The sequence below is a fragment of the Heterodontus francisci genome, chromosome 1 (genome assembly GCF_036365525.1).
Source record: "Heterodontus francisci isolate sHetFra1 chromosome 1, sHetFra1.hap1, whole genome shotgun sequence".
In the NCBI taxonomy this organism is placed as follows: Eukaryota; Metazoa; Chordata; class Chondrichthyes; order Heterodontiformes; family Heterodontidae; genus Heterodontus; species Heterodontus francisci.
The window spans coordinates 273,592,544-273,613,689 of record NC_090371.1 but is presented as its reverse complement, the minus strand read 5'-3'; the positions used below and the strand labels follow the sequence as shown (position 1 = coordinate 273,613,689).

The window sequence follows — 21,146 nt, the reverse complement described above, 5'->3', positions numbered from 1 at the left end:
GTGTGATAACAAACTCTCATATCCCAGCAGAGGTGAAAATTCGACCACACGCAATGTGAAATGTTTACATATATCCGTATACATTTATATTTCAATGACCCATACACTAATACTGGCAGGTGAACAGAGTTAGATTGTTACAAAAAAAAAAATGTGGATTTATTTTTCTAAATTCTCCAACTGAATTTAGTGATTTTTTTTCAACAATATCAACTTGCATTTATATAGCACCTTTAACATGGTAAAACATAGGAACAAGAGAAGGCCTGAATGATAGCTGGATTCAAAGGGTTAAATTAAAAGGAGAGATACATAAACTAAGGTTGTATTCCCTGGAATTTAAACGGTTAAGGGCTGATTTGATCAAAGTTTTCAAGGTATTAAGGAAAACAGATAGGGTAAAAAGAAACTATTTCCACTGACTGGGGAATCTAGGAAGAGGTGCATTGTCCAAAAATTAGAACCAGACCTTTCAGGAGTGAAATTAGGCAACACTTCTACACAGAAAGGGTGGTAGAAGTTTGGAACTCTCTTCCGCAAATGACAAAAGGTATAAAGACATATGGAATTAGTTTGCAGATCAGCCATAATCTCATTGAATGGCGTAACAGGCTAAAGGGGCTAAATGGCCTACTTCTGTTCCTATGTTCCTATAATAGTGCAGCACTCCCTCAGTATTGCAGTCAAGTGCTACTGACACTACAAAAAAAAGTCTCAAACATTAGGCCTCAAACTTGGTCAGGAGGAATGTGAATTCATTCCGGGGTGGGGGGGAGGGGGGGGGGGGGGTGGTCAGATTGCGCAATAGTGGCCAACTCTGTTCCGCTGCTGGTAGTAAGCAGTTTCTCCATATTTTATCTTCATCCCATTGAGTTCCTATAATCACAATAGTAGCATACTGCTGCAGTTTTCGAGGACCTCATCTAGTCAGCATGCTTGCCCGTGTCCCACCCTACCCCATCATTATCTGATATCTCTGTATCCATGATATGGGAGGATCAATGTCCTATTGATGCAGACACCCTGGAATTCCAGGGCCATTATATTTAGTTTGGCTACAGCCCAATTTTAGTCCCCACACGTGACATGGCATCACAACACTCGGGAGAAAGTTCAGAGCAGGATGACCAAAATGATACACAGTCTTGGGGTGCCTAGTTAATTTCTTTTTCTTCATTCATGGGATGTGATGGTTGCTGGCAGGCCTGCATTGTTTACCGATCCCTAATTGCCCTTGAGAAAGTGGTGGCGAGTCGCTTTCTTGAACCGCTGCACTCGGTGGTAGAGGTCGCGGGTTTGGAAGGTGCTTATGAACGAACCTTGGCGATTTGCTACAATACACCTTATAGATGGTACACACTGCTGCCAATGTGCATCAGTGGTAGAGGGAGTGAATGTTTAAGGTGATGGATGGAGTGCTGATCAAGTGGGCTTCTTTGTCCTGGATGGTGTTGAACTTCTTGAGTGTTGTGGGAGCTGCACCCATCCAGGCAAGTGGAGAGTATACCATCACACTCCTGACTTGTGCCTTGTAGATGGTGGACAGGCTTTGGGGAGTCAGGAGGTGAGTTACTCGCTGCAGAATTCCCAGCCTCTAACCCACTCTTGTAACCACAGTATTTATATGGTTGGTCCAGTTAAGTTCCTGGTCAATAGTAACCCCTAGAAGGTTGATGGTGGGGGATTCAATGATGATAATGTTGTTGAACGTCACGGGGAGATGGTTAAATTCTCTCTTATCAGGATAGGCTCGAGGAGTTGGGTCTATTTTCTTTAATGGAACCAAAGTTTAAAAAGAAATGGATTGAGGTTTTTAAAATGACTAAGAGTTTAGACTCCATGCAGTTGGATTGGTTATTTGAGATGCATGGGGATGATTGGGCTATGGGCCAACAATATAAAGCTCATAGGCAAAGAGCTAGATGACACATTAGGAAGTTGTCTTCTTCTGAGAGAACTACTGAAGTCACATATAGATAAGGATGACAGGTATGTTTCTCTAAAGGATATTAGTGAAACTGTTGGGTTTCGATTACAATCGGACAGCTACATGGTCATTTTTAATGATACCAGCATTTTATTTCTGTAATGTATTTGTATATTATGCTAATGATGTAATGATGTAAACAAACATTTCCTTGAACTAGTCCTGCTTGGTGACCATTTTCTCTGCTCGTGTCACCCGAATATATTATAGAAAATGGCAACCTGGATGAGGTCAAAGTCCAAAAAATATACACTGCAAAGAGCAGCAGGGGCTGCAGTGAATAAGGTCAGCCAGGTCCTGATGACCTACCTGCTCAGATTGCAGAGATTTTGGCTGGATTGTGTGAAACTGAGCCTCATACTCTCTCCTCTGTTGAATGGTATGTTAAAGGGTCCTAATATACATCAGATTCAAAGTGCTCATTGAGGTAAAAGAATATTTTCAGCCACAGACTAGACTGGTTTTAGGTATCACTGTTACGGACAGCCACAGTTGGTGTTTACTGGGTTGCTGTGAATTTAGAAACGAGCATTTATGGCTGTGCCCAGGGGATACAGGGGAAGGCTAGGAACATATGAGAGGGCACAAGAACCATTCAGTTTGTATATTGAAAGAATGGTCATGTTTCTCAGAACTAATAACATTTTGGAACTTGAAGGCAAAAGTGAAGAGGTCAAGACTCAGAATAAGGCAGTTCTTGAACGCAAGAAAGCAATTTTGCTGACGGAAATTGGCCCGGAAATATATGGCATGCTAACAAACCTTCTTGTTCCCAACAAGGCAAAAGATGTAAAAGCAAAATACTGCGGATGCTGGAACTCTGAAATGCGAACAGAAAGTGCCAGAAATACTCAGCAGGTCTGGCAGCATCTGTGGAGAGAGAAGCAGAGTTAACATTTCAGGTCTGTAACCCTTCATTAGAACTAGAAAAAGTTAGAAATGTAACAGTGTTAAAAAGGCTCAATGATCACAATGTGAAGTTGAAAAAGAGCAATTGTGCTTTCATGCAATCTGAGATAGTGTACCTTAGCCAGTGAAAGAGAAGAAAGAGGCAACAGTCAATGTCCCAAAGCCAAAAGATGTGTCTAATCTCAGATCTTTTCTGGGCATGGTCTAATACTACTCACGATTTCTGCCTGAGCTTGCAATGGTGTTAGCTCCATCACATGATTTGTTGAAGAAAGATGTGAAATGGGAATGGTCTGAAGCACAAGATGCTTATGATGCATGTAAGAGAAGCTTAACCAGTGATGCACGACTCGTTCATTGCGACACAAATCATAACCTGAAGCTAGCATCTGATGTGACGCTTCAAACTATTGTGTTGGAGCAATGATCAGTCATGTCATGGATAATGGTCAAGAAAAGCCAGAGCATTGCGTTGCATACCCTGACCAAGAGTGAGCGCAACGATGCACAGATAAACAGCTCGCGCTTGGAATCATCTTTGGACTCAAAAGGTTTCACCAGTTTTTGTTGGGTAGAAACTTCATGCTAGTTACAGATCACAAACCCTCAATAGCTTTTCAGGGACCAAAGTCTGCACTACCGACGATGGCAGTGTCAAGGATGCAGCGGTCGATTATACTTCTCTCACAGTACAACTACCGCAGTTCAAAAGAGAATGCTATTGTTAATCTGAGTTCTTTTTGCCTTCAGTCTGGTTCAGTAAATATACCGAGTCGGATGTGTAGGTAAAATCAATTACTTTATTTGCGCAGTCGCCAACGGACTTACTCTGAGAACAGCGGCACTGACTCTACCAGAGTCTGTCGGGTCCCCCCCCCCAGAGTAAGTAAAGTTTGTGATACAGGTACTACTGTTTATACATTAAGATTCATGCTACACCTCCTTGTTTAACCAATCAGTGCGATACAATTCAACTTCACCCACGTGGTGACATGCAGTACATCTGTTACTGAGGTTACAATACACTCCATTCTCAATACATACTTGTAACTAATAAAATATTGTTTTGTACCAGCAAGATAAAACAAAGCAGACAAGCAAGCTAATTAACAAGAGCATAGGAATCATCAATAATCATTCTAGTCTCACTCCCTACATGGATCATGAGTCTGTCTCTATCCTGTGACAAGTAATTGCGGCGCATCCTGCTATCTCTATTAGGTGTACATTCCTGAGTATTTCGTGCAGTCTGCAGCAACATCAAGTAGTGGCAGTTCACGAAGATAAGAGGGGCCTAGCACTCCTTATCACTCACACAGGGATGGACATCATTTGATTCATATGAGTCCATCAACTTCAAACCACAGGGAGTCATACACTCAGGCCATAAAGAACAGATGTCTTTGCAATTACCAGTGTCGGCTAGTCTTTACAGTCTCACACGCTCTGCCTTTACTTTTAACTATTTCATTGTGGTTTCTGCCACTTAAAATCAAAGCTCAGCAAAGCTACTATTCCTAACTTGGCTATATTTCCCATTAAGCATAGTGCCATGCCTTTCTGCTCACTTCCACACCATCACTGACGCACTGTCGCGTTTGCCACGTGAGGACTCAGAATTAGGCTGTGAAATTGCAATCTTCACAACAGAAGTAGTATATGATGATTTTCCAATTTTTGGCCTCCTTGTCTCGAGAGACAATGGATACGCGCCTAGAGGTGGTCAGTGGTTTGTGGAGCAGCACCTGGAGTGACTATAAAGGCCAATTCTAGAGTGACAGACTCTTCCACAGGCGCTGCAGATAAAATTGGTTGTCGGGGCTGTTTCACAGTTGGCTCTCTCCTTGCACTTCTGTCTTTTTTCCTGCCAACTGCTCAGTCTCTTCGACTCGCCACTCTTTAGCCCCGCCTTTATGACTGTCCGCCAGCTCTGGCGACCACTGGCAACTGACTCCCACGACTTGTGGTCAATGTCGCAGGACTTCATGTCGCGTTTGCAGATGTCTTTAAAGCGGAGACATGGACGGCCGGTGGGTCTGATGCCAGTGATGAGCTCGCTGTACAATGCATCCTTGGGGATCCTGCCATCTTCCATGCGGCTCACATGGCCAAGCCATCTCAAGCGCCACTGGCTCAGTAGGGTGTATATGCTGGGGATGTTGGCCGCCTCAACGACTTCTGCATTGGAGATACGGTCCTGCCACCTGATGCCAAGGATTCTCCGGAGGCAGCGAAGATAAAATGAGTTGAGACGTCGCTCTTGGCTGACATACGTTGTCCAGGCCTCGCTGCCACAGAGCAAGGTATTGAGGACACAGGCTTGAAACACTCGGACTTTTGTGTTCCGTGTCAGTGCGCCATTTTCTCACACCCTCTTGGCCAGTCTGGACATAGCAGCGAACGCCTTTCCCATGCGCTTGTTGATTTCTGCAACGAGAGACAGGTTACTGGTCATAGTTGAGCCTAGGTAGGTGAACTCTTGAACCACTTCCAGAGCGTGGTCGCCGATATTGATGGATGGAGCATTTCTGACGTCCTGTCCCATGATGTTCGTTTTCTTGAGACTGATGGTTAGGCCAAATTCGTTGCAGGCAGCTGCAATCCTGTCAATGAGTCTCTGCAGACACTCTTCTGTGTGGGATGTTAATGCAGCATCATCAGCAAAGAGGAGTTCCAATCACTGCCACTGAAATTGCTGCTAAAACTTGGAAAGACTCAGTATTGAAAAGAGTCTATGGACAAACATTGAATAGATGGACAGAATTTGACCAGTGTATAGACGGGGAACTGGAACGGTTCCTGCAGATTGGAAGGTAGCAAATGTAACCCCACTATTTAAGAAAAGAGGGAGAGAAAAGCCGGGGAACTACAGACCTGTCAGCCTGGCATCAGTAATAGGGAAAATGTGAGAATCTATTACAAATGGGTTGATAACTGGACACTTAGAAAATAATTGTAGGATTGGGCAGAGCCAACATGGATTTATGAAAGGGAAATCATGTTTGACAAACCTGTTGGAGTTTTTTGAGAATGTGATGAGCAGAATCAATAAGGGAAAACTAGTGGATGTGGTGTATTTGGATTTTCAGACAGCTTTTTGATAAGGTCCTATTCAGGAGGTCAGTAAGTAAAATTAGAGCACTTGGGATTGGGGCTAATATACTGGCATGGATTGAGAATTGGTTAACAGACAGAAAACAGAGAGTAGGAACAAACAGGTCATTCTCAGGTTGGCAGGCTGTGACTAGTGGGGTACCGCAACGATCACTGCTTGGGCCCCAGCTATTCATAATCTATATCAATGATTTGGATGTAGGGACCAAACATAATATTTCCAAGTTTGCTGATGACACAAAACTAGGTGGGAATGTGAGTTGTGAGAACATACGAATGAAAAGGATGCAAAGAAGCTTTAAGGGGATTTAGACAGGCTTAGTGAGTGGGCAAATGCTTAGCAGATGGAATATAATATGAATAAGTGTAAAGTTATCCACTTTGGTAGGAAGAACAGAAAGACAGAGTATTTCTTAAATGGTGAGAGATTGGGAAGTGTTGATGTTCAAAGGGACCTGGGTGTCCTTGTTCATAAGTCACTGAAAGCTAACATGCAGATGCAGCAAGCAATTGGGAAGGCTAATGGTATGTTGACCTTTATTGCAAAAGCATTTGAGTACAGGAGTAAAGATGTCTTGCTGCAATTTTACAGAACCTTGATGAGACCGCACCTGGAGTATTGTATACAATTTTGGTCTCCTTACCTAAGGAAAAATATACTTGCCATAGAGGGAGCGCAACAAAGGTCACCAGACTAATTCCTGGGAAGGCAGGATTGTCCTATGAGGAGAGATTGAAGAGATTGGGCCTGTATTCTCTAGAGTTTAGAAGAATGAGAGGAGATCTCATTGAAGCACACAAAATTCTTACAGGGCTCGACAGGGTAGATGCAGGAAGGATGTTTTCCTTGGCTGGGCAGTCTAGAACCAGGGGACACAGAATAAGGGGTAGGCCATGTAGGACTGAGAGGAGGAGGAATTTCTTCACGCAGAGGGTGGTGAATCCTTGGAATTCATTATCCCAGATGGCAGTGAAAGCTCAATCATTGAGTATGTTTAAGAGATTGAAAGATTTCTAGATATTAAAGGTTATCAAGGGATATGTGCGGGAAAATGGTGTTGAGGTAGATCAGCCATGATCTAGTTGAATGGTGGCGCAGGCTTAAGGGGCAGAATGGCCGACTCCTGCTCCTATTTCTTATGCTCCTATTTCCTATAAACCATTCCACAATCGTCACAATGAGTCACAGGTGAAAAGGGCTGCATTAAGTCAGGTCGTACAGTGGTGGAACCCAGTTCCTTGAGAGATGGCAGAACCCCATACTGAACACACAGGAATAGTCAGTATGAAATCCATAGCAAGAGGTTTTGTTTATTGGCCTCGTCTAAGACAGTGACCCACAATCACTGGTTAGCGAATGTATTGTCTGCCAAAATTGTAGAAATAAGATGCCTAAAACTCCTTCGCAATCATGGTCACGGCCAACTCGACCACTTCAAAAAATTCATGTAGACTTTTGTGAAAAGGAAAATGACAATTTCTTAGTACTCACCAATAACCACTCGAAGTGGATCAAATTCAAGCGTGTGGGTCAAAACACCAATGCTGAATGGACAATAGACAAGTTATGGTTCATTGTTGCTTGTAATGGTTTAAAAAAGAAGCTTGGCTCAGATAATCATCCTCAATTTCATTCTGTTCCATTCCAAAATTTCATGAATCAAAACAGTATCAAACATATCCTCACTCCTCCTTACCATCCTGCATCAAATGGAGCAGCTGAAACATCATTAGGATAGTGAAAGAAACACCAAGAAATAAGTGCTGCATGGGTGTTCAAATTTCAGTATGAAACAACAGTTGGCTAATTTCCTGCTGAAGTGTAGAACAACCCTACAACAGGGTATGCACCTGCTGAGCTTTTGATGAAGAGCAGCTTAAGGACAGGGTTGAGTCTGGCCCCACCAAAATTGATTGCTAAAGTTGAACACAAATAGCTCAGTGAAAAATGTCACTATGACACAAACAACTGAAAATGCAGTTTCAGGCAAAATGAGCATGTTCATGTTTTGAGTCCCCTCGAAAGGCACACAAGTGGGATGAGGGAAATGTAGTAGAAGTGTGTGGAACCAAAACTGACGGAAAGGTGAGAAATGTCCAAGTCAAATCACATGATCCCAGGAAGGAATGAACCGAAGCATGAGCATGATCTCCTGGGTCACAAGCTCATGTCAGAATTTGAACCAGTTCAGAGTTCGGTGTGTGAAGTACCAATTTCTGAGAAAGAAACAAGATTTTCTTTAAGTGCCGAACCAAAAGAAGGCAGTCTAAAAACTGATTTTACACCAAAACTTGACTCTAGACCAAAACCTGTAAGGAGATCAGACTTTGTAAACCAGTTATTAAACTTGATTTGCGGATATATTCATTGAAGAACAATAAGAAGAGTTTTCTTTTGAAAAGGGAAGCAGTGTAATGTATTTGTATATTATGTTATTGATGTAGTGATGTAAATAAATACTTCCTTGAACTGGCCATGCATGGGTGTCCATTTTCTCTGCTAGTGCCACCCGAATATATTACAATTTCCAGATTTTTTTTGAAATTGAATTTTAATTTTCAAACTACTATGAGATTACAGCTGATATTCAGGGGATTATTAATCTAGCCTCCTGGATTACTACACTACCGTATGCCGATTGCCTCCAAGCAGTCAGTTGAACAAAAACAATGGGAAAGTCCTGCAAGCCAACTGACTGACCACCAGCTTGGCTGCAAGAGGTAGGAGATTGAGGGACCTAGAGAAGCAAACGAAAGAATCCCCACATATAAAAAGAAACTCAAGTTAAATCTAGTACCTACAATTTCCAGATTGTCATGCAGAATTACAGGGCAACTGCAAAACATTGCTACCACAGCAACCATACCACAAACCAACTGTAAAACGGAAAGCATGAATAGAAGCCTACACAGATTAACAAAAAAAAACTGTACATTGCAGTCGGTATTCTGAGCTCGCCTATTTCTTCTTAAGTCATTTCTTAAAGTGAAGACTCGCAAAGTTGCCATGAGGCCCCCCATTAGATGAAGCTACATACAGTACACAGAAGAACTTCAGACCTACAACCTCCAGAGAAACTGCAATGATTTTTGTTGTTGGCTTTCCCTGAAAGAAAAAAAATGATGGAATTGTTTACCCTGGGGAACAACACCTCTGCCACATGCTGTGTGGCATTGCAGAGAAGAGCTACGTGGCTGATTATCCAGTATCAGGGGTCTGACTTTGAGAAAAGCCACCTGACATTGGCATCTCCAGCTTTTAATGGGTTAAATTCTAATTTTGGAATCCTAGCTTTTGGTGCTAGTTATTAAGATTTATCCCTTAAATCAGAAGCTTTACCTTCAGATAAGGAACTATTAACCTTTAAGAAAGCGTAAAATGGGACAAAAACACTGCCTGGAAGTGAGCCAATAGATCAGATAGTTACACGTTGCTGTCGGTAGCCAATTAGACTGCTCCACACTCATTGGTTACTCATATAAAACTGCTGGCACGCTCATCAGAAATAAATATTGCAGAGAGTCAGCAGAGAGACTCAGCAGGGCACAGAGCAGTTCAAATATATGGGTAACAAGAAATCCCATAATAATTTTACTATCGCTAGCTCTGGCAAGCGGTTGTCGATAACGAAGCTGAGAGAATCAAACCTTTCACCCTACGAAGCATTAACTCAGCCAGCTTCAAATACCATATTCCATTGCACTATTTAACCCTTTAAAATCCAGTTCTCCTGCACTATATATCTGTACAAAACAGACTAGTTATTACAAAGCAAAATGTGTCTTCTGTTGAACACAATTATTATAATATACAACCAATATCTCAAGTCTTTATGTCATGCAGGGCCCCCAAGAGTGAGGCACATTGGTTTCCTCACATGAACATTGATTTTGAACTGTTGCTGGAACGGGGAACTGACTTGTTGAATAGGTCAGCCTTGGCTGGAAAAAACATTTGCATACTAACAGACGGTGCTTGTGTGGACAAAGGACCATTCACTGACACATTCAACCCATAATGGATGTTCATAACTGGACAATGAGGGGATGGGGAAGCACATTCCAGAGCCTGCTGGGGTAATGCAATCTACAAGGGCCAGGACTGGTTGGACCAGCTGGTCACATGTTTAACTGGCTGTTCCAGGGGATTTCTGAACTAGCCACAGAGAGTTTAAACTGAGAAAGACTGTTTGCTCCTAGACTGAGAAGATCTCTCCTGTCTGCTCCCATCTCTTTCTCACAAGCCTCTGAATTCACTGAAGACACAAGAACCCCAAGGGCGAAAAGTCTCCTCCAGCAAACAAAGTTCAAGAAGAATACTGGGCCCCAACGAAAAGCAAGATTTACCTACAATCAAGGACTCTACAGCGAGCCCAAAGAACCGTAGCAAAACCTCTTCAGATATTGCCTTAAACTTTTCCACTTTATTTTTCTTCTGCTCTTTTCTGTCTCTATTTGCATGTGTGTATCACGTATGCATGCGAGCATGGGCGTGTCGTGTACCCGTAGGTGTCAACCGAATTAGAGTTTAAGTTCAAGTTTAATAAATTTCAACTTTTCTTCTTTAAACCTAAGAAAACCTGTTTGTGCTGGTTTCTTTGCCTTATAATTGAAAAGCGGTGAACAAGGATTCACCAAGGGAGAGCTAAAAACAGTGTGTTTAAAAATAATACCCTGTTATGGTAAGGCCAGGTGAAGGCTGAGAGGAACCCCTAGACACCTTTCTCACCTGGTCGTAACACTTTATTTTAAATTTCAGCTCCCTCATGTTGAAGAAGGGCTTATTATAGCATTTTTTGATAATGTGATCTTATATCACAAAGCCAAAATCAAAAAGTAAAATTATAAAACAGTTCACTGTTCTCCCTATCTCACAGTACTTTAGTTTATCTTTTAGTTTTTACTCACACATCATTTATGGTGATACTCATCAGATGCCCTCTGTTTCAAGGGAGATGCTGAGGTTTTGGAACAGAGGAGAGGTGTCCCTCTCCACTGAAGGGATTCCGAAGAAAGCTTGCAGACGATCCCCTCAGAATCAATGAAAGGTCTGTATTTTGATGGGTGTGTGGAAATTGTACAGATGTCATGACTTCCTGACTGGAAGGTGTATTTGGAGGGGCGGGACTTCCAGCCACTTGGATCAGGTGACTCCCTCAGACCCCAGGTGACTTCCTGACCCAAGGGGCTCTTCCCTACAGGAGGCAACGACTTCCCCAGACTGCCCTGGGGAATAATGGGGAACTGCAGCTGGGAGGAAGAAGACACTCACAAAGCTGTCTGAAAAAAGTTGAATAATTTGCCCAAAATCCTGGCTACTATGCAGGTGTGTGTTTCATCCCCCTTGCACTGGCATTTGAATAGTGGCGTTAGGCTCTAACAGGTAACCCTGGCATCCAGCATTCCAGCAGTGAAAATGGCAGGAAGCATGTTGGATGCCCTATTTGTTATCTGTTTTTATTGCCCTGTCCACCTCCTGAGAATAAATTTTAAAAATATACTGGAAGAGAAGTCAACAAACAATTAACATAAGCATCAAATGCTGAAACGATTGTACTGTTCAACTGTGAAGGGAGGTTCTGAATAAGAGACTTACAGAACCTTTCAGTAAAAGTAAGTGCTGGTATTTTGACAAAGAAGAAAAGGTGACAATTACTTAATCTTTTCATAAAATCATACAGCACACAAATAGGCCATTTGGCCCACTGTGCCTGTGCCAGATCTTTGAAAGATCTGTCCAATTAGTCTCACTTGCCTTGCTCTTTCCCCACAGCTCTGCATATTTTTCCTTTTCAAGTATATATCCAATTCCCCTTTGAAAATTAGCATTGATTCTGCTTCCACCACCCTTTCAGACAACAATATGATTGAATTTTACATCTAGTCTGAAAGAGAGAAGAGTGGGTCTAAGAATAGTATTTTAAACTTAAATAAGGGCAACTATATGGGCATGAAAGCTGAGCTAGCTGAAGCGAACTGGGTTACTAGGCTAGGAGCTAGATCAATAGAGAGGCAGTGGCAGACATTTAAGGGGATATTTCTGAATACTCAGTATATTCCTACTGTAAAGAAAAATTCTAAGGGGAAGACCCACCATCCGTGCTTAACTAAAGAAGTTAAGGAAAGCATCAAACAAGGAAAAAGCATATAATTGCGCAAAGATGAGTGCCAGGTCAGATGATTGGTCAAAATATAAACAGCAGCCGAGAATGACTAAAAGGTTAATCAGGAGAAAGAAATGAGAGTATGAGAGGAAGCTAGCTAGAAATGTAAAAACAGATAGCAAGGGAAACATCAACTGCTGCTGGAGGACCATCAATTCGGTGAATGACGCCCTTTGCTCTGCCCGAAACCTGCTGGTCTTCCAGCGGAAAGGGTTGTCCACGACCGAGTGTTGCAGACTGGCACATTCCAAGGTCCAGGACTGCATGCTGAGGAATGCACTAAAGCTTGGGGCAGCCAGCCACTGAAAAGGCTCAATGGGGAAAGACCACTGTGTAAGGTCCTCCCACCATAGTGAACTGAGGGGCTGGACCCTTGGAAAACCCCTCGGGCTGTATACACCAAATGTGGGTTTACTGTAAAATGTACATGGCATATAAAATGGAATGGAAGGGTTATGAGGCAACTCACTCCTGTATTGAAGAAAACAGATTTCCTTTGCACTTTTTGGAATGTCAACTTGGTGCTGTTTTGAACTGTTCTGCAATATTTTTTTTTTTTAAATTTAGGAATAAAGTATATTTTTTGGGGAAAAAAGTATTTAAAAGGAAAAGAGTAAGTAAAGTGAGTATTGGTCCTCTAGAGAGTGAGAATGGGTAGTTAATAGTATATAATAAGGAAATGAACAAATATTTTGCTTCTGTCTTCACTCTAGAGGATACAAAAAACTTTCCAGTAGTAGCTGTAAATCAGGAGGTGGAAGGAAGAGAGGAACTTGATGAAATTACAATCACCGGGGAAACAGTACTGGGCAAACTGATGAAGCAGCGGAATGACAAGTCTGGGGTCCTGATTGGCTGGAGTCTTAAAAGAGGTGGCTAATGAGATAGTAGATATGTTAGTGTTAATTTTTCTAAATTTTCTGGATTCTGGAAAGGTTCCTTCAGACTGGAAAGTAGCAAATATAACCCCTCTATTCAAGAAAGTGGTGGGGGGGGGGGTGGTGCGGAGACAGAAAACAGGTAACTACAGGCCAGTTAGCTTGACATCTGTCGTGGGGAAGGTGTTAAAATCGATCATTAAGGAGGCTACAGCTGGGCACTTAGGAAAACTCAAGGTAATCGGGAATAGTCAGCATGGTTTTGTGAAAAGGAAATCATGTTCAACCAATTTATTGGAGTTCTTTGAAGGAGTAACATGCGCTGTGGATAAAGGGGAGCCCGCTGACGTACTGTACTTGGATTTCTAGAAGGCATTTGACAAGGTGCCACATAAAAGATTATTGTTCATATTAGGAGCTCAAGGTGTATGGGGTAACATATTAGCATGGATAGAAGATTGGCTGGCTGGCTGGCAGAAAACAGAAAGTATGCTTAAATGGGTCCTTTTCTAATTGGCAGGATGTGACGAGTGGAGTCCCGCAGGGGTTTGTGCTGGGGCCTCAACTTTTTACAATTTACATCAATGATTTAGATGAGGGGAGCGATGGCATGGTAGCTAAATTTGCAGATGTCACAAAGATAGATAGGAAAGTATGTTGTGAAGAGGACATAAAGAGGTTGCAGACCGACATAGATAGGTTGAGTGAGCAGGCAAAAATCTGGCAGATGGAGTATAATGTGGGAAAATGTGAAGTTGTTTAATTTGGCAGGAAGAATATAAAATTAGAGTATTACTTAAATGGAGAATGACTGCAGAATTCTGAGGTGCAGAGGGATCTAGGTGTCCGAATGCATGAGTCACAAAAAGTTAGTATGCAGGTACAACAAGTAATAAAGAAGGCTAATGGAATGCTATCCTTTATTATGAGAGGAATTGAAAATAAAAGGATGTGATGCTTCAGTTACACAGGGCATTGGTGAGACTACATCTCGAATACTGTGTGCAGGTTTGGTCTCCTTATTTAAGGAAGGATGTAAATGCGTTGGAGGCGGTTCAGAGAAGGTTACCTGGATTGATACCTGGAATGAGCGAGTTGTCTTATGAGGAAAGGTTGGACAGACTGGGCTTGTTTTCACTGGAGTTTAGAAGAGTGAGGGGAGACTTGATTGAAGTGTATAAGATCCTGAACGGTCTTGACAAGGTGGATGTGGAGGGGATGTTTCCTCTTGCGGGTGAGTTCAGAACTAGGGGACACGGTTTTAAAATTAGGGGTTGCCCTTTTAGGACAGAGATGAGGAGAAATTTTTTCTCTCAGAGGGTTGTGCGACTTCGTAACTCTCTGCCTCGGAAGGTGGTGGAGGCGGGGTCATTGAATATTCTTAATGCAGAGGTAGATAGATTCTTGTTAGGCAAGGGAATCAAAGGTTATCGGGGCTAGATGGGAGTGTGGAATTCGAGACACAAACAGACCAGCCATGATCTTATTGAATGGCGGAGCAGGCTAGAGGGGCTGAATGGCCTACTTCTGCTCCTAATTCGTATGTTCGTATGTACAGCACATTCCAAAATGTAACAACTCACTACATAAAGCAACTTCTCAACTCCCCTACACTTTAGTTTGGTTTTAGTTTAGAGATACAGCACTGAAACAGGCCCTTCGGCCCACCGGGTCTGTGCCGACCATCAACCACCCATTTCCACTAATCCTACACTAATTCCATACTCCTACCACATCCCCACCTGTCCCTATATTTCCCTACCAACTACCTATACTAGGGGCAATTTATAATGGCCAATTAACCTATCAACCTGCAAGTCTTTTGGCATGTGGGAGGAAACCCACGCAGACACAGGGAGAACTTGCAAACTCCGCACAGGCAGTACCCAGAATTGAACCCGGGTCGCTGGAGCTGTGAGGCTGCGGTGCTAACCACTGCGCCGCCCTTTGTTTTACCAATTCCTTTAAATCTGTCACCTTTGGCAATAATTTCTCCTGCCAGTGAAAAAGTTACTCCTTGACTTTATCAAAACCCTGCATAATTTTGAATGACCCTATCAAATCTCCTCTCGACCTTTCCTGCTCTAAGCAGAACAATCCCAGCTTCTCTAGCCTTTCAACAAGATCTTTTAATATAGTTAAGCAACCCAAGGCATTTCACAGAAGTGACTATCAAGCAAAACTTGACCCCGAACTACATAAGGATTTATTAGGGCAGGTGGCCCAAAGCTTGATCAAAGAAATAGGCTTTAAGGAGCGTCTTAAAGGAGGAGAGAGTGGTAGAGAGGCGGAGAGGTTTAGGGTAATATTTTCAGAGTTTAGGGGCTAGGCAGCTGAAAGCATGGTAGCCATCTGAATTAAAAACTTTCTGCCACAGGTGGAAATAAATTCAATAGCAGCCTTTTAAAAAGAATTGGAGAAAATCTTGAAGGAGTAATAATTGCAGGGATATGAGTAAAGAGCGGCAGATTGGGACTAACTGGATTGCTCTTCGGAAGAGCCGGTACAGGTTTGATAGGCTGAATGCCCTCCTTTTGTGCTGCCTGTTCTATGATTATATACATAGCAGTTAAAGCACAGAAACAGGCCAACAGAACCAACTGGTCTATGCTGGGGTCAATGCTCCAAACAAACCTCCTCCAGCCCTCTTCATCTTACCCTATCAGCATAACCTTCTATTCCTTTCTCCGCCATGTGTTTATCTAGCTTCCCCTTAAATGCATCCATGCTCTTCACCTCAATTACTCCTTATGGTACTGAGTTCCACATTTTAACCACTCTGGGTAAACAAGTTTCTCCTGAATTTCCTACTAAATTTGTTAGTGACTATTTTATATTCACGGCACCTAGTTTGGACTCACCTACAAGTGGAAACATCTTGTCTACGTTTACCCTATCAAACCTCTTCATAATTTTAAGGACCTCTATCAGGTCACCCCTCAGCCTTATCCTTTTTTAAGACAGAGGTGCCCCAGCCCATTCAGTCTTTCCTGATAGCTATAACCCCTCTGTTCTGAAAAGGAAATGACAATCAAAGTCGACAAAAAAACTTCTTCCCTGATCTTCTGTCTACAAATTAACAGTTACTTTTAGTTCTCTCTCATTTTCTCCCAAGTCTTATTTTCCACTTGTTTTATTACACCCTGTTCTCTCCATTTCTTTTCTCCACTCTCAGCTTCTGTACTTTATTCACGATTTCTTCTATCCAGATATTTCTTTGACTGTTTGGCTTTTTATCCTCTCTCATTCTCTCATGTTAGCTGTTTAGACATTCAATCTAAAAGATTACAGGGGTACACCATAAAGGTACTACTGCATTAAGTACCTGCACCCTCTTACACTTTAAAATTCACATTACAAAATTACGTCTACTCAAGATTAATTTAGAACTCACCAGAAAAGTGGGCACTGTACGCTGTATTCTTTACTGAACTCCAAGCCTTTTACAATGCACATCAGATATATAAGCAGAACGTTCAGCATCTACACACCACACAAACCTAAACTGTCCAGATTCCTTGACTGCACAAAGTACAAGTAGTCTGTCCCTTTAATAGTGGAAGAAGAATCAGTGGTTTCTCTAACTGTTAATCCAAACACAGCAACAAAACCACATCTTTCCTTAAAAGGGGCAAGTACCGGAACATTCTCAACTTATATCAACAAATCAGCATTTTCCACGTCTGTGTCAAGGCTCAAAACACTGTCACATTCAAAACAAAGCAAGCAACAGCTTCACGCTCATAGAAAAGTCACAAAAGTGAAGGAAGACAAGGCAGAAAAAGTTTCAGTTTATTTTATGTATATACTGTTCTCACTGTTTACTTTGGTAGGAGCTACAACCATTTGACAGCAGCTGATGTCATATTTTATCATGATGTTGCGATACTCTAGGAAGACCCAGGGCTCCATAATAGTTCTGGAAGGAGACGCAAGGGGTGGAAGATCTGAAACTATGGAAGTTGAGATCCACCATGAGCTTTACCCAAATGCACAAGGCTTGTTGACTGCCAGCCATACCTCACCAGGAAGTCAAATTTAATTGAAATCAATCTATATTAAGATATCACAATAATTTTCCTGTTCCTCTGCCCCATCCCCTCCAAGCACTGATGCCATCCATTTGCCTTTGGCCACTGAAAAACAAGGCCAGGGTTGATGGACTTCTGTTATGTCAAGAGATGAGAGAATCTGGGATTGTTCTCCTTACAGCAGGGAAGTTTAAGGGGTAGTGTTCAGAGTTATGAATGGTTTTGAAAAAATGAGAAAAAGTTTCTACTGGCAGGAGGTTCAGTAACCAGCGGACACAGATTTAAGATAATTGGCAACTGAACCAGAGGGGAGATGTTTTAGCCATATGCATTGAGTTTTAGTGGAAAACCCCTTACATACATACACACACACACATAATACAGGTAAATGTACTTCACATGTGTATATTTACTTAATAAACATCTACCACCATTCAGTAACCAAGGAAGTAAAGCCCTCACAACCATCAATAAACACTTGTACGCTCTGCGTTATCACATGCCCAACAACAATGCATTTTTGATTTACTAATCAGAAATGCAATTAGCCACATCTGGATTCCCAATTAGCCACATGTGGCTAGAGGCTAATAAATAGGATAAAACTGCACTAAAACAGCAGGCAAAGCAGTGTCAAATATTTGTCTGCTAAAACGGCAACATTAGTTTGCAGGCTTGTTCCTTGGTTTTCCAACTGATGAAATAAGGAAAATGCTTCCATTTGGATGGTGCATGGTGCCACCTGGTGCCTGAAATCATTATTTGAAATTAGCAGTGACTCTAAAATAGTTTGTGTTATGTTTACCATTCTAGTATTGCCAGCTGTTTACATTTTTGTTCCATTTCAAGTGCCAATTCTTCAGTTTCAGGCTCATCGCTTTGTTCATTTTTCTTCTCTTTTAGATATCGGTAGTTCAGATTGCAAGAAGCAAATGGAGTGTAATGTCAAATATAACACAGAGAGGTGGCTCCAGGGCAAAGGGCTAGAACAAGTCAGAGAAGTGGCCAAACATGTCAGGACCATAATAGCAGGGGAAAAGCACAACAGTCGAGAGGAATAGGAGTGTGAAAGGCATGGTGTTGTAGTGATTATGTTACTGGACTAGCAGTCCAGAGGCCTGGACTAATAATCCAGTAGAATGCAAACTCAAATCCCACTGTGGCTGTTTGAGAAATTGCTGGCATCATTAAAAGTGATCATAAAACAGTTATGTAAATCTGAGTTCTTTTTGCATTCAGTCTGGTTCAGTAAATATACTGAGTCGGATGTGTAGGTAAAATCAATTACTTCCAAGTCTTTTGTCCCCCCTAAGGGCCATTGGTCTCCTAATTTTTTATTTAAGGCTGCCGATAATTGTTTGAAGTCTTTCCCTTTATCTGGATATTTATCACACAGTATTTGTAATGGACAGGATGGATCACTTGTATTATCTAAACAGTTTCCCATTATCACAACTATTACAAACTATTATCACAAACTATTATTACTTACAAATTATCTAAACAGTTACTCACAATAAAAAATAAAACCTTAATCTCAGTCGTTCTAAAACAACCTCACATAACCTTCAGTCGCGACCTACTTTAACCTCAGCCGTTCTAAAACGACCGACTCCAACCTTCAGCCGTAGCTTAATACGACCTACTTTAACTTTACCTCAGATTTACAGTTACACTATCATTAACCCAACTGGTTTGCTAAAGTCCTTTAGTGAAGGAAACCTGTTGTCTTTATCTGGTCTTGTCTATATATGACTCTAGTCCCATCGCAATCTGGTTGGCTCAACTTCCTTCTGAAATGGGATAGCAAGACTCAAACTACTACCTCGCACCCTCTCACCCGCCAAACAGCAGTTTGTGTCTTCACCATATGGACGACAGTGGTTCAGAAAGGTGAACTTCCACCTTCTCAGGGCAACTAAGGATTCTTATCTATGGTTAAAACAAAATTGTAAAAAATGCACACACCTAAGCAGCTCACAAAGTCAAAAGATATTCCGGCATTACTATGAAATTCCTCTGACCAATGTTTAAACAGAGAGAAACCTATCAAACCTTTGGGCCAATAATACCATCCTAGGTAGGTCAAGACCACGACTGCTGAGGTGTTAGTCTCATCTATCCTTGAATGAACTGACCTCTTGTCCAGAATCCAAAGTAGGCACATGATCATATTTTGACAGCTCCCCAACTGTGTAATGGATGATGAGCTGGGAGTGTGTTGCTGGCGGGGGAGAGGGGGTGCATTTCTTTTGGCCCCACCAGTTCCTAAAGTCCTGCTGGCTGCTCTTGAACTTCTAACTGAACAACAGCAAATGATGAGGGCAGGATGGTAGCAATGATCTGGTGCTGGAGATCCAGCTGCCAGTGGTGTTGTAGTCAAGGGTGGACCTATTTGGAGGAAAGAGTGACCAAGCTGTTCCAGTACAGCTACAACACTGGCATCTACTCTGCAATGTGGAAAATTGCCCAGGTATGTCCTGTACACAAAAAGCAGGACAAGTCCAACCCGGCCAATTACCATCCCATCAGCCTACTCTCAGTCATTAGTAAAGTGATGGAAGGTGTCATCAACAGTGCCATCAAGCGGCACTTGCTTAGCAATAACCTGCTCAGTGACGCTCAGTTTGGGTTCCGCCAGGGCCACTCAGCTCCTGACCTCATTACAGCCTTGGTTCAAACATGGACAAAAGAGCTGAACTCAAGAGGTGAGGTGAGAGTGACTGCCCTTGACATCAAGGCAGCATTTGACCGAGTATGGCATCAAGGAGCCCTAGCAAAACTGAGGTCAATGGGAATCAGGGGGTAAACCCTGCTGGTTGGAGTCATACCTAGCGCAAAGGACGATGGTTGGGGCTGTTGGAGGTCAATTATCTGAGCTCCAGGAATCACTGCAGGAGTTCCTCAGGGTAGTGTCCTAGGCCCAACCATCTTCAGCTGCTTCATCAATGATCTTCCTTCAATCATAAGGTCAGAAGTGGGGATATTCGCTGATGATTGCACAATGTTCAGCACCATTTGTGACTCCTCAGATACTGAAGCAGTTCATGTAGAAATGCAGCAAGACCTGGACAATATCCAGGTTTGGGCTGATAAGTGGCAAGTAACATTCGCGCCACACAAGTGCCAGGCAATGACCATCTCCAACAAGAGAGAATCTAACCATCTCCCCTTGACATTCAATGGCATTACCATTGCTGAATACCCCACTATCAACATCCTAGGGGCTACCATTGACCAGAAACTGAACTGGAGTAACCATATAAATACCATGGCTACAACAGCAGGTCAGAGGCTAGGAATCCTGTGGTGAGTAACTCACCTCCTGACTCCCCAAAGCCTGTCCACCATCTACAAGGCACAAGTTAGGAGTGTGATGGAATACTCTCCACTTGCCTGGATGGTTGCTGCTCCAACAACACTCAAGAAGCTCAGCACCATCCAGGACAAAGCAACCCGCTTGATTGGCACCCCATCCTCAAACATTCACTCCCTCCACCACCAATGCACAGTGGCAGCAGTGTGTACCATCTACAAGATGCACTGCAGCAAAGCACCAAGGCTCCTTAGACAGCACCTGCCAAACCCGCGAGCTCTACCAACTAGAAGGACAAGGGCAGCAAATGCATGGGAACACCACCACCTGCAAGTTCCCCTCCAAGTCACACACCATCCTGACTTGGAACTATATCACCGTTCCTTCACTGTCGCTGGGTCAAATGCCTGGAACTCCCTTCCTAACAGCACTGTGGGTATACCTACCCCAAATGGACTGCAGCAGTTCAAGAAGGCAGCTCACCACCACCTTCTCAAGGGCAATTAGGGATGGGCAATAAATGCTGGCCTGGCCAGCGACGCCCTCATCCCATGAATGAATAACAAAAAGTAATGAGGATCACCAGAGCAGCATGGAGGGAGGGGCAGGGAGTACATTAATACAGTCTCATCTGTGCCCCAAACCTGGAAGCCGGGAAGGAAGACATTGCTTTGTCTTCCACAAGGTTGCCAAGTGTGCAACAATATGACGATGTCGTAATTGGATTATCTTGCCAAGCTTCTGTAT

The 21,146-nt window shown here is 42.7% G+C and overlaps 1 protein-coding gene across 1 annotated transcript in view; it reads right to left on the bottom strand.

The window, feature by feature from the left end:
• LOC137372743 (protein TASOR) overlaps positions 1-16,596 on the bottom strand; it is a 29,059-nt gene extending 12,463 nt beyond the window's left edge. The window contains exon 1 of the mRNA XM_068036973.1: positions 16,447-16,596. The gene's annotated coding sequence lies outside the window, so the exon portion shown is untranslated. The remainder of the gene's footprint in view (positions 1-16,446) is intronic.
• Between the last annotated feature and the right edge of the window lie 4,550 nt (positions 16,597-21,146).